General features: G+C 41.3%; 1 pseudogene; it reads left to right on the plus strand.

The window, feature by feature from the left end:
- LOC136626519 (serine/threonine-protein phosphatase 4 catalytic subunit-like) overlaps positions 1–12,688 on the plus strand; it is a 93,999-nt pseudogene that overhangs the window by 53,751 nt on the left and 27,560 nt on the right.

The following is a 12,688-nucleotide window of genomic DNA, read 5'->3' on the forward strand; positions in this document are numbered from 1 at the left end:
TGTTTTTTAAACAAGTATATTTGTTGGAGTTTTTTATTTAGTGAAATTTAAAATGGGTTCTTTCTGGTGTATTTGAAGTCCTACAGAGAAGCTTATGGGAAAGACACCAGAGAAAACACCAAAACTCAAAGCATGCTGCATTTGCAAATAAAAAAAAAACCAACTTGGGCCAAAAATGCAAAAAAAATGCCCTGAACCAAACCATGCACGGCATGAGGTGTTATTCCTGCCGTCCATACAGAGGAATGAAAATAGGAATAACCCTAGTGGCACACGTAGTGCATGACAGTCAGTTGTTATGATAGGCCATGCCCCTTTTACTCAAAGCCAGTGCCCTTAGTCATAGTCAGTGACCCCCTTACAGTTCTAGTGTCCCTATAGCCAGTGATTGGCTGCAGCAGTCACATGTCTGGTCAGCAGCTACCAGGAAAAGTGGTTGTGAGGCAATTTTAAGTAATGGAAAGCCCCTTTAATATAATGGAGAGGGTGGAGCTTGGAGAGTATGTCCTATTCTTTTTTTTTCTAAGCTATGAGGGGTAGGGTTGTGTCTTCTTTCTCTCCCATCTTTAATTTAATCAGTCAGTATTTTAGAGTCATCTATTGCTGCAAAGCAAACTTTAACAAAAAATGAACATGATAGGGCAGATTTATGAAACTATCAAAAAATAAGTCTTAGTTGCCCCTTTTGAAAGGGATATCCGATAAAAATCATTTATGATCTAGTCATAAGATATGTGATAAATGTTTGATCACTGAAGCCTACCGCTGGGGCTCCAGCAGATCAGTACCCCGAGTTGTGAATGGAGTGGGGGGAGGGTGTGCATGCATGACCACTGCCCCATTAACTTCTATGGAAATAGTCAAACGCAGCTCAATAGTAGTAAATGGAGCGGTGCTTATGCATGCACACCAGCACTCCATTCACCTGGCATACTTGGGCTGCTCTGTTCTCCTGATCCCTGGAGGTCCCAGTGGTCAGACCCCCAGTGATCCGTCATTTACTACTTATCCTGTGGATAGATGAATTTTATGAATTAAGCGGGTCCTTACTATAATATTAGCTCAGGTTTGCTGCCATGACACAACATCCCCTTCATTCTCAGATATATGTCCTCACATGCACAGCAACAGGGACATGAGCCTGCTGCTAAGCAAAATTGAGTTAGTGCCAAATATACTTATTAGATTACTCTAAAATGATTTGTTCAAAAATATAAGGCAGATGCTGTTTATTTCTCTGCAGCAGAAAGGGTCCCATCATGCACAGTGTATTCCGAACATCTTGAGCTGTGCACTTATTTTTAGCCATACTATTGTCAGCGTGCCCTTGAAATACTTTATAGTATAATGGAAAATACAACATAAGGTAGTATATCTAAAAAATATTTCATATATTTCAGACTAAGACTGGTATACACATTAACCCCTTAAGGACGAAGCACAGTAAATTTACAGCGCTTGTCCCTGGGCTTTAATCCCGCCAACAGAAAAATTCAACGTGGCATTACAGCACCTGCTCCTGCAATCTAGCAGGGGTAGATTGGGTCCTTGGCTGTTAGTCACAGCTGAGGACCCAGAGGATAAGGCAGGAGTGGTATTTAACCATTTCTGCCTTCTCCTTTGCTCAATGAATGCTATGTAGTGAAGAGAGCCCGACGATCAAGTGACCACCTACAGGACAATGTTCTCCCCTGTAACTGGTGCACCTATGGATGCCTCAGTTACAGGGGAAAAGTGTGAAATTTAAAAAAAAGACAACGTGAATGACCCCCAGAGGTCTTATAGGGCATCAGGAGGGACATAGATGTTAAAAAAATAGTTATGAAAATAAGTAAAGAAAATTACAGAATAAAATAAAAATATGTATATGTAAAAGAAAATCCCCCACCGCCGACGCCAAACAAAACCATCGCCATATGCGCCCCGTAATCCAAAACTGTACAAATTATATATCAAAATGTCTGAAACAAAATGAGGAACCCATTCCTGTACTTTAGTTTAGTGCAAATATACTAATAAAAAAAAAAAAACAACTAGGAATTTTAAAAAATTGTTTTCTTAGCTTTTTACCCATAATAAAATTAAAAAAATGAAAAAAAAAGTCAGGGGAAAAAAAGGTATTAAAAAATAGCTCTATATGTCGTAGAAAAAAAATGGACTAAAAATAATTTTGGTAGCTGAAGAAAAAAAGAAAATAGGGCAGTAAAACCACTACATGGCTGAAATCCCTAAAAAGTCTCTGTTCCTTTAGGACTGAAACACCCTGGTTGTTAAGGGGTTAACATCCTAAGGATAGGCCATCAATTTTTAAAGGCTGAATAGTGCTGTTAAAGACCTGCATGTAGTGCTAATCTTCCTGATAAAACAATGGACCCTACTGTAAGTCAATGAAGTCCATAAGGTACAGGTGGCATCCATCAAACCATTAAATGTAGTACTACTCCATTATAAATTTAAGCCACTCTGCAGAGCTTACGAATCATCGGATTTGTTGTGCCACTCATTTCAGCTTGGATCTTGAGGACTAGCAATATTTTTGACCATTATGTGATTTGCATTTTGTATCTTTTAGCAGTTTTCCCTTCTACAGGCTCAATGTTTAATTCTCAGTTCTCCTCTAACTAGTGAATGAAGGCTAGTTGCTATTATGTCTCCTATACACAGCACACAAAAACCAGATGAGATTCTGCTCCGCTATCAGTTATCACTATCTCTCATATAAGGAGAAGCAGCAGTAAGGAAGACTGTAATGATGCCATCTGGACGATAAATGTCAGAACACAAATTCATCTTTAGCAGTTGCCTTTCCTGGGAACTAACCGGGTTTTCCATTACTCATATAGCCCCAGCACTTACAGTAAAGTCAGACAGCATGGAAAGAGAACATTACAAAAAATATTGATATTAAGCATTTATCAACATAGCAAAACACAAATTACACTAGGGACTTGCCATTAGAGGATGGGGCTGAGGGTGATGGTAACTGGATGATGATGAATATAATGAGACTAGAACAGATTGTATGGAACCAAAATTGGAACTAGAGAAATGCTGACCCTAGTACTGATTCTCCTAAGGTCTCTCTCTAAACTCTTCCTAAAAATGTAATTCAAAACCAGACCCAACTGTCCCTCAGTAGTCCTAAATTGTCCCTGTGAATGACCCTGTCTAAACACTATCCCTGAGAACAAGAGGGCACTAGGATCCAGATAAGCTGACAAGTAATGCTGAAATATGAACCAAAGCAGACAAACAAGCAAGCAACCAGGAGACAAACCACAGAATAGAAGATCCCTTAAAACTATAATATTTTATTACTTTTACTTTAAAAAGCACACTTTGGGCTGAATACACTCATCCACTGATGAGAAAATAAGACAAAGACAAAATAACAATGAACAGAACACACGTGCTGGTATAGGTCACGGTCTTACCACATAAAGGAAGTGTGATTTTAGACTCAGTTTGTACGTCTCAGGTATGGCTACGCAGTTTTTGTGCCATAGGAACTTCCCATTAGAGGGACAATATATACATGGGGGGATAGGGTGTTGTCATTCTCCCTAGTTGTGTCTCCCATATATCTGAGATTTAGTAGTGTAATAGGTTAGAATCACCCCTCAGTATGAGATATTGTCCCAATTTAGTGTTTTCATTCGCTGGTTTGGTTGATAGACTTGACCAACCATCTTCTAATATTCATATATAATTAGCCAAAACATTCTAGACCTTAGTGAGTTGATGTAATCACTGACTGAATCGAGATATTCAGTGATTGATTCAAAAAGGTTGAGAAGATATGGTCCAAATGGATTAACTCAACTGCAGTGTAAGTAGTAACTTTGATTATGTGGAGGCACCGCTTGTTTAGTATTAGAAAGGGATTTATATGTTATGCTGGGGGGGTGTAACTAACCGTATGTTTCTGTGTATGTGTGCGTAGATGTGTGTGAGAAACCATCCTTTCTATTCTGTTTTACTTTTTTACAATGGGACCTGCAGAGTCTTTTTAGCTGTTTTTTTTCTCTATTTCTACACCTGTAATTGCATAGGGTCATTAGAATAGGTATTTGGAGAATTTACTGGCCCCTGTTTAATTTGACAATCCAAGTCTTCTATTTTTTCTTTTTTTATTTTTCTGTAGTTTTGCATTTTTCTATAAAAGCATAAATAAAACCTTTGAAAAAAGAAAGCAGAAGATAACAATGTAGCAGTAGAGCTCCTGCTGATCATAACAAAGACATTACAGAGCAGTATGGATGTGATTCCATGAACTGTGAAAACATGAAAAACCATTAAAGGCCCATTTACACCAGCCGATGATCGCTAAAAAACCGCTAATCGGCGATCGTTTTAGCGATAATCGTTGCGTGTAAATGTGCGCCCATCGTCTGCTTTTCAGACACTGCTGGCTGATCCTTAAATTCAGTCCAACATAAAAATCGTCCCTCACTTTTATCAGTAGTTCTCCACGGGGAGTGCTGATAGCATTGTTTCCCTATGGATAACAAAGGATCTGAGCGCAGATAATAGCCTCTGGCTATTATTCAGGAAAGGCTTCATTTGCACACTTAATTGGTACTTAAGTAGCTACTTAAATACCAATTAATTTTTATGCAAAATGATCGCTCAAAGCTGTTACTCAAACTATCGTTTGAGTGATCTTTGAGCGATCATCGGCCCGTGTAAACCAGCCTTTAGTTGCAGCCCCATCTTTGTGTGTGACTCTCTGCTTCTCTTTCACTCACCTCTTCCTCCTCCCCATAGATTTCTATGGACAGCATGTAATCTGGTCTGCTATGGTGCTTTTAGACGGAACTAATATCGTTCAAAAAATCATTAAAATGAGCAAAAGTGAATGATAATCGTTCATTTAAAATGCGTGCTAAGGACCAAACGATAATCATTAACTTTTTGCTCGTCGTTCATTGTATGCAGGCATAGATATCGTTGTTGGTTCATTCACTTACCGTTCATTTTAAACAGCGCTCATTCAGTCCCTCTTAGTCCGGCCTTGTTTACACGAGTGCTGTTTTAGCACTCAAATAGCTGCGCTAAAAAAATCGCATCTTGCTCATGCAAAAATCGCATGAATGGGTGATTTCCAGCTATTAAGTTTCAAGTTTAATTAGCTGTGAAATTGCCTGTTCACACGATCGGAGGTGCATGGTATCCAACTCCCATAGGAGTCTATGGAAGCTCCCACGCATCATGCTCCAAAGAGAGGTCAGGTCCTATTTTTTCTCGCACCACGGACCTTAGATGTGATCTTTGCAGTCGCATGTCCTGTCTTTTGAAGGTGCGAGTATTTTGTGCATCTAAAATTCCTGCATCTGAACGATTCTATAAGAAACCATTGGTTCTATTAGACGCTATCTTTTCACGCACCTATAATGCGCTAAAACAGCACTTGTGTGATGAGGCCTCACTTATACAGTGAATAGGAAAGACTGACCGATTCGCAATTGAACGAGCCGACGATGTATCTGCCTGTCTAAGCGGTCTGCACAAGAGCAAACAAGCCAAATCTGACATCATTCGCTAGTTCAAATGATAAATCGTCTCTTCTTAAAGGGCCCTAAGTGAGCTGTTTTTCTGTCTTATCTGCAAAGATTAAGATTGGCAGTTTTTCAGAGTGAGTGACCAGTTTAGGAGGAAAGGGGAGGAGCAAAGGAGTCTGATAAGTGAAGAAAGAAGTATTTCTCTCTGATAAGAAATATTGCAAAGGTTCCTTATATTCCATTCAACTATTGATTTACGTAGTTTATTGAAAGCTCAGTGTCCATGTAACATCTACTGACTGTTGGAACTGCTCAGATTTTTCTGGAAATGATTATATTGCTGCAATAAAACATCACAAATGATTTCTCGGTATGATAGGTCTCTTCTTGGGTACATAACTAAATAGGAGTTAAAGGTCAAAGTCAGTGACATTAAGTTTTGCAACTACACAGATACAGGCATTTCTAAGCGCTACTTTACTATACTAGCACTCCTCAATGTCATTTGTGGGTTGCAGTAAAATCGTAGGTTTATTGCAACCACAACTACTATGTCTTTCCATGGGAACGGTAGTGGCAAGCATGCAACCAAATTGGTCACAATGCTGGCAAAATTGCATGCAACTATTTTTCCCAAGAAAAACACTGAGTTTGTCTTGCACTTTTAGAAGTCCCGAAATTTCATTTTCAAATGATGTAATGTGTCTGTCGAACTTTGGCCTAAATTTGGCCATTGAAATGATGATACTAATTAACATTCCAATTATAAACGGTGATAATCATTTCGTTCTTGGTTTGGAATTGGCACAAAAATCATGAGTTTCAACGAATGGATACTTATCAGTGCTGTGAATATGAATGTGTCTGAAAAAAGTAGGCAGGACTTAAGGGAATCATTTATCACAGTTGTTAACAGATTGTTATTAGTTAACCTGGAGTTAATTTTTCTCTACTCACATTGTATGTTTGGTGCCCCAGTATTAATAGATCTAATCCATGATCTTTAGGGACGCAAATGATGTTTATGTCTTGTGAAGATAGATTTATCTGTTCCTAGAATTATGACAACTGCCAGAAATAGCCAAATTCAAATCAAAATCGACAATGAGGTCATAGAGTGCGTGTGAGACTTCATCTTCCTTAGCTCAAAAATTACTTTGTCATAAGTTTACAATTTTTCTTGCTCACCACTCATTTGATGCTGTGATCATAAAATTAAATCAGCAGTCAGACAAGAAAATGTATAAGCCATGAATAATCTATACAATGATGTGAATGATTTTCACATAACATGTATTTAAATTATTGCAAACATGTTTCACTGTCTGCTGTTTACCAAAAACAGTATTATTCCAAGAGTAAAAAAAAACATCTGACTGCTGGTTGGTTGGGACCAAATCTTACCATATAGGGCCAGCTGTAAATTAATTACAACATAAGAATGATTTTTAAGGGTTTCATTCTCATTTCCAATGATTTCACTCCTGCAATGCTGCATGGGGGAAAAAAAATCGCATCATTTCCTTTCTTTTTGCGATATCGCCCATTGTTTTCACTGGGGTCGGTGGCAGCAGTGCTGGCCCCATTGAAAACAATGGGAGAACATCGTGATCTCCTGACGCTGCTGTGACAGCCATGGCGGAGATGAAGGGAATGTAGGGCAGGGGCATAGCTAAAAGCACATGGGCCCGGGTGCAAAAGTCTATCTTGGGGCTCCCCAACTTCTCTTAATCCCTTAATGCAGAGGAGTAACTTGAAGCTCCTGGGCACCAATGCAAAACCTGTAACAGGGCCCCCAACTATAATGCTTTATTCATAGTACTGGGCTCCCTATATGGAGAAGAGAGGCCTTATGGCCCCCCTAAGGCTCCTGGGCCCGGTGCAACCACATCCCCTATGGTTATGCCAGTGCCCGCAGGGTTGCGAGGCTGTTTCCATGTGACAACACCTCACATTTAGGGGATTTCAGAAGGATTGCAAGGATGATATTGGGCCATGAATCATGGCCTGATATCGCCCTCACCAGTGTGCAGGAGCCCTAAAGGCTATGCAAACCTTTGTGCATTAAAAAATCAATACACACATATCCTTAAAAAATTGTACATATCTGTTTTTGCATAGACATTTTCTTCTCATGCATTTAGAAAGCCTCATACCTTTAAGTTATCAGCACTGATCAGCTAGTTTCTCTCATGCATGCATACAAGCTTAGCTTCTCTTCACCTCTCTTAAAGAGGCTGTGTAGCATAACCACATGCACTCTGTACTACACAGCTTTCTCTCCATCTAGCTTATCCTCTATTTGAGTAGTTGCTGGTCTGTTTCCCTTACTGCTTATAAAAGCAGGAAATTCAACCACAGTGAATTACAGGTTTTTGTAATAGTAGTTTTCTCTGCTTTCTGTCCTTCTGATCTCCTCCACATCCCCTGACACTGCCATATAGCCTACCGTAATAGTAGATTTCTCTGGCCTCTGTCTTTCTGATCTCTTCCACCATCCCCTGATACTGTCATACAGACCTCTATAATAGCTAAATGGAAAGGCAGAGAATACATGTTCACAACAGGAAAGCAGGCTAAGGGAGGGGCTAAGAAACAACCAATCAGTTTACTCTGAGAGAAGTTGCTAAGATTTCAGTTCTCCAGTCTGCAGTGCCTTGAAAAACAATACCAGCATAGAAACCAAACAATCGGAAATTTTTAGTAAAAATGAATTACAAAAGGTTTTCATTTCCAAAAATACATTCAGAAAAAAGGGTACAAAAGTGTACAGAGCCCTTACATTTTATAACAATTGTCCTTTTTTCCCTCTGTCTTGAGATCTTTCAGACGTTAATGAATTTCTGCATTCACCAAAGACTTCCTGCTAAATTAATTTTTGTCAACCACTACCAACACCCAATGTACTAGACAATCATTGAGCTGGAAAGAAAAGGAGAGCTTATAAATCATCTACCTCTGGAGAAATCGTCAGGGACAGATGAACGTCCTTGTGCCTACTGTATGTGTTCTAAAAAAATGTTACATGATGATCCTATATTTTATATGAACATGATCTCTATGTACAACTATAAAAATTTTCATTTAAAAAAAAGTAAAAAGTAATAAAAGTTGTAAAACAAAAGCATAAAAGTACAAGCAACATATCTTCATCTTGACCATTAGTGGTTCCATGGTCAGGGTCAGAAAGGGTAACCTTGACCTATTTATACAAACTCCAGTAATCGACTGCAGGCTCCTGTGTACTTGTAAATGACTAGTAGTGTACAGAAAAGAAGTTGGCATAAATACCGTAGCATCTTGAGGCATACTGCATTTGACAGTATGAAAACATTTCCAGTAACTAAATTTAGCAGCTGATAAAGGAGTCTGTAGAATTTGCATAATGCTCTGCTGAGCGTTGTCTATCACTTATCTGAAAGATGATTAATCCTTCTTGGAAGTTATGTTACCCACATATGTTATGATAAGGGCTTAACTGCAAAATATGAATATCTAGCTTTGTTAGGGTGTGTTCAGACGGGTGTGAGTTATGTCTGATTCCAAGTTGGACAGAACTCACATGGGAAAAGAACCCATCTATTTGAGTTCATTCATACAAACGATTTTTCACTTGAACCAATAGTCCGAGTTTGAAAAATTGCTGGATGTTCTATTTTTTGGCCATTCTTGTTCCAGAATCGCCCATTATTTTCTATAGGAGGATTAACAATGTGTCGCACTCATATGTCATACGATGCATGTGAGTCCGATCTGTTTTTAAAACATTTTACTATGTGAAAAATGCATGTAAATATGATGCAAAACGCAAGAACGCATCATAGATGCATGAAAATATCAGTTAAATTCAGAAAATCGGTCAGTTTTTCACTGATCTACATTACACTTGCCCATTAGAATACAATCTTTCTGCAGAGAATGCAGCTGGATCCTCGTCTGTTCAACTGGAATCGGGACAGATTTACCAAGACATTTACTCTAGTTTTATAGCATAATGACATTGAAAAGTTTCGTGTTCAGGCTGGAAGCTGAATACGAATGTATGCACTCTTTGTTAAAAGGAAAAATCCAGCACCTAGACAGAGTTGTTGATTTGCTGCAAAACTCGGCATGCAGTTCCATCTCAGGCAGATATGTAAATAGTTAGAGTTGTGTGATTAGATGAACAGTCTTGTTACCTGAGGCCATAAAAGTGGTTCCCCCTTGCCCTATAAAAGGCTCTCGGAAGCTCCTTGTATGTAGTGACCTCTTCTTCCACTTGTATGGAGCTTGTTGGCCACTAAACGCATCTACATTGCAGAGAAAAGATTTCAGCCCATTACCAGAGTCTGAGAGGGGCGCATTATTGGGATGTGAGAAGCTGGATGGTCGTACTGACGATTTGGGCTGCTCTGAGCAGACTGTTAGGAGGTGTTGGAACCAGTGGTTGCATGAGGGCACACAAGGTGACTAGGCTAAGGACACCCTCAATAGAGCACCAGTGGAGAGGATCATGTGATTGTCCGACAAACACAAGTAGCTCCAACGGATTCATTGTCCAACATTCAGAGACAGGTGGCACCATCTGTGTCTATTAAAACCCTTTCCAGGCACTAAGGCCCAATTCCACGGGTGGATCAGAGCCCGCAACGGAATACAACCATACCCGCTGCCGAGGACCGTGCATACTTGTGCGTGTCTTCTTTTTTCTTTACTGTGGATGTGTGCGGAAATGTCGGACGGCGCGCCTGCACACATGCGCAGTACAGTTTGTTTTTTTAAACTGCTGCTTTCCCACCGAATTGACTTCAATGGAAGCTGTCCGTGCAGGAACCGCACTGAAATGGAGCATGCTGCATTTTGCTTTCCGGACCAAAAGGTCCGCAAAACAAGTTTGCATGCTTTAATTTAGCTGCGGACGCCCATGTTTCTCTGGGTGGTTTGAACTGCAGATTGTCCGCACAGGTGCCCCGCGCAGATTCCGCAATACAAATCCGCTCGAGGACATGGGGCCTAAGCTGAAGGTCACATGGTGCCCATTACATGTACTTGACACCAACCCTCTGTCACTTCCATTTGTAGTGGTGTCGTGAATGATTAAACTGGACTACTGCAGAGTGGAATCATGTTGTCTTCAGCGACTAATCCAGGTTTCATTTGCTCAGTGACAGCTGTGTTCGTGTCTGGAGACCTAGGAGTGAGCACCTCAATCCTGCCTTTGCTGTGGAGCGGCACACTGCCCCCACTGCTGGTGTGATGGTCTGGGGGCCATCGCATATGACAGTTGGTCACCCCTAGTAGTGGTACGATGACAGCTCAGAGATATGTTCAGGACATCCTGCAGTCACACATGTTCCTTTCATGGCAGCTTCCAAGAGGCATCAGGATAACGCTCGGCCGCACACACAAGGGGGTCACAGGAGTGTCCCCACAACATTTCCACACTTCTGTGGTTGCCCAATCACCAGATTTATCACCAATAGAACATGATATCATCTGGAACGCCAACTTCGACAACCTACATGTTTACACGATCTACAAGCTTAGTTACAGCAAATGTCAACCAATATGCCGCAGGATATCATACAGAACCTATATGTCTCCATGCCCACCTGTATCACATCTAGTATCCAGGCTAGAGGCGGCCCAACAGGGAATTAGAGCCTCCATGCTCGGCTGTATTACATCTTGTATCCAGGCTAGAGCTGGTACAACAGGATACTAGAGCCTCCATGCCCACATGTATCACATATTGTATCCAGGCTAGAGGCGGTACAACAGGGTACTAAAGCCTCCATGCCCGCCTGTATCACATCTTGCATCCAAGCTAGAGGTGGTACAACTATGTACTAGAGCCTCCATGCCTCCTCATATCACATCTAGTATCCAAGCTAAAGGTGGTACAACAGGGTACTAGAGCCTCCGTGCCCACCTGTATCACATCCTGTATCCAAGCTAAAGGTGATATAACAGGGTACTAGAGCCTCCATGCCTACCCCTATTACATCTTGTATTCAAGCTAGAGGTGGTATAACAGGGTACTAGAACCTCCATGCCCGCCTGTATCACATCTTGTATCCAAGCTAGAGGTGGTACATCAGGGTACTTGAGCCTCTATATCCACCCAATAACATCTATCATACAGAACCTATATGTCTCCATGCCCACCTGTATCACATCTTGTATCCAGGCTAGAGGCGGCCCAACAGGGAATTAGAGCCTCCATGCCCACCTGTCTCACATCTTGTATCCAAGCTAGAGGTAGTACAACAGGGTACTAGAGCCTCCATGCCCGCCCATATCACATCTAGTAATAATAATAATCTTTATTTGTATAGCGCCAACATATTCCACATAGACAGGGGGAATACAGAAAGACAAAAGTACAAAAATTACAGAACCACGGATACATGGTAATCAGTTGAAGGATACAATAGGGGTGAGGGTCCTGCTCCAACGAGCTTACATACTACAAGTAATACAGAAGGGTGATACAGAAGGTAAAGGGGCTGGAGATGTGCACGGTATGGCGAGGTGGAGAGTGAGGGATGCTATACACAGACAATGGTCAGACATTTAGCCGTGTGACGGCAGAATCGGTATGACTGCAGGGGCAGTTGATGGTGACTGGCAAGGATTGCAGTCAGTAGGTCAGGGAGCATGTTATCAGGCGGAGTACAGAGGGGTTTGTTTAGGGGATGTGGTATGCCTCCCTGAAGAGGTGCATTTTTAGAGCACGCCTGAAGTTCTGTGAGTCCTGGATTGCCCGGGTATCCTTTGGTAGTGCGTTCCAGAGGACTGGTGCTGCTCTGGAGAAGTCTTGGAGGCGGGAATGAGACGTTCAAATTAGAGGGGCACGCAGTTTAGTTTAGTTAGCAGAGCGGAGAGCCCGGGCTGGGTGATGGATTGAGATGAGGGAGGCAATATAGGGTGACGCTGCGCTGTGGATGAAGATAGTGAGTTTAAATTGGACTCTGTATTTGACGGGCAGCCAGTGCCACTGGCACAGGGCAGAGGCATCCGAGTAGTGGCTGGACAGGAAGATGAGCTTGGCTGCCACATTCAGGATGAATTGGAGAGGGTAGAGTCTGGAGCAGGGGAGGCCGATCAGCAACGAGTTACAATAATCGAGGCGGGAGTGGATGAGGGCAACAATAAGCGTTTTTATCGTGTCTGCGGTGAGAAAAGAGCGGATTCTTGCGATATTC

The sequence above is a fragment of the Eleutherodactylus coqui genome, chromosome 4, assembly GCF_035609145.1.
Source record: "Eleutherodactylus coqui strain aEleCoq1 chromosome 4, aEleCoq1.hap1, whole genome shotgun sequence".
Classification (NCBI taxonomy): domain Eukaryota; kingdom Metazoa; phylum Chordata; class Amphibia; order Anura; family Eleutherodactylidae; genus Eleutherodactylus; species Eleutherodactylus coqui.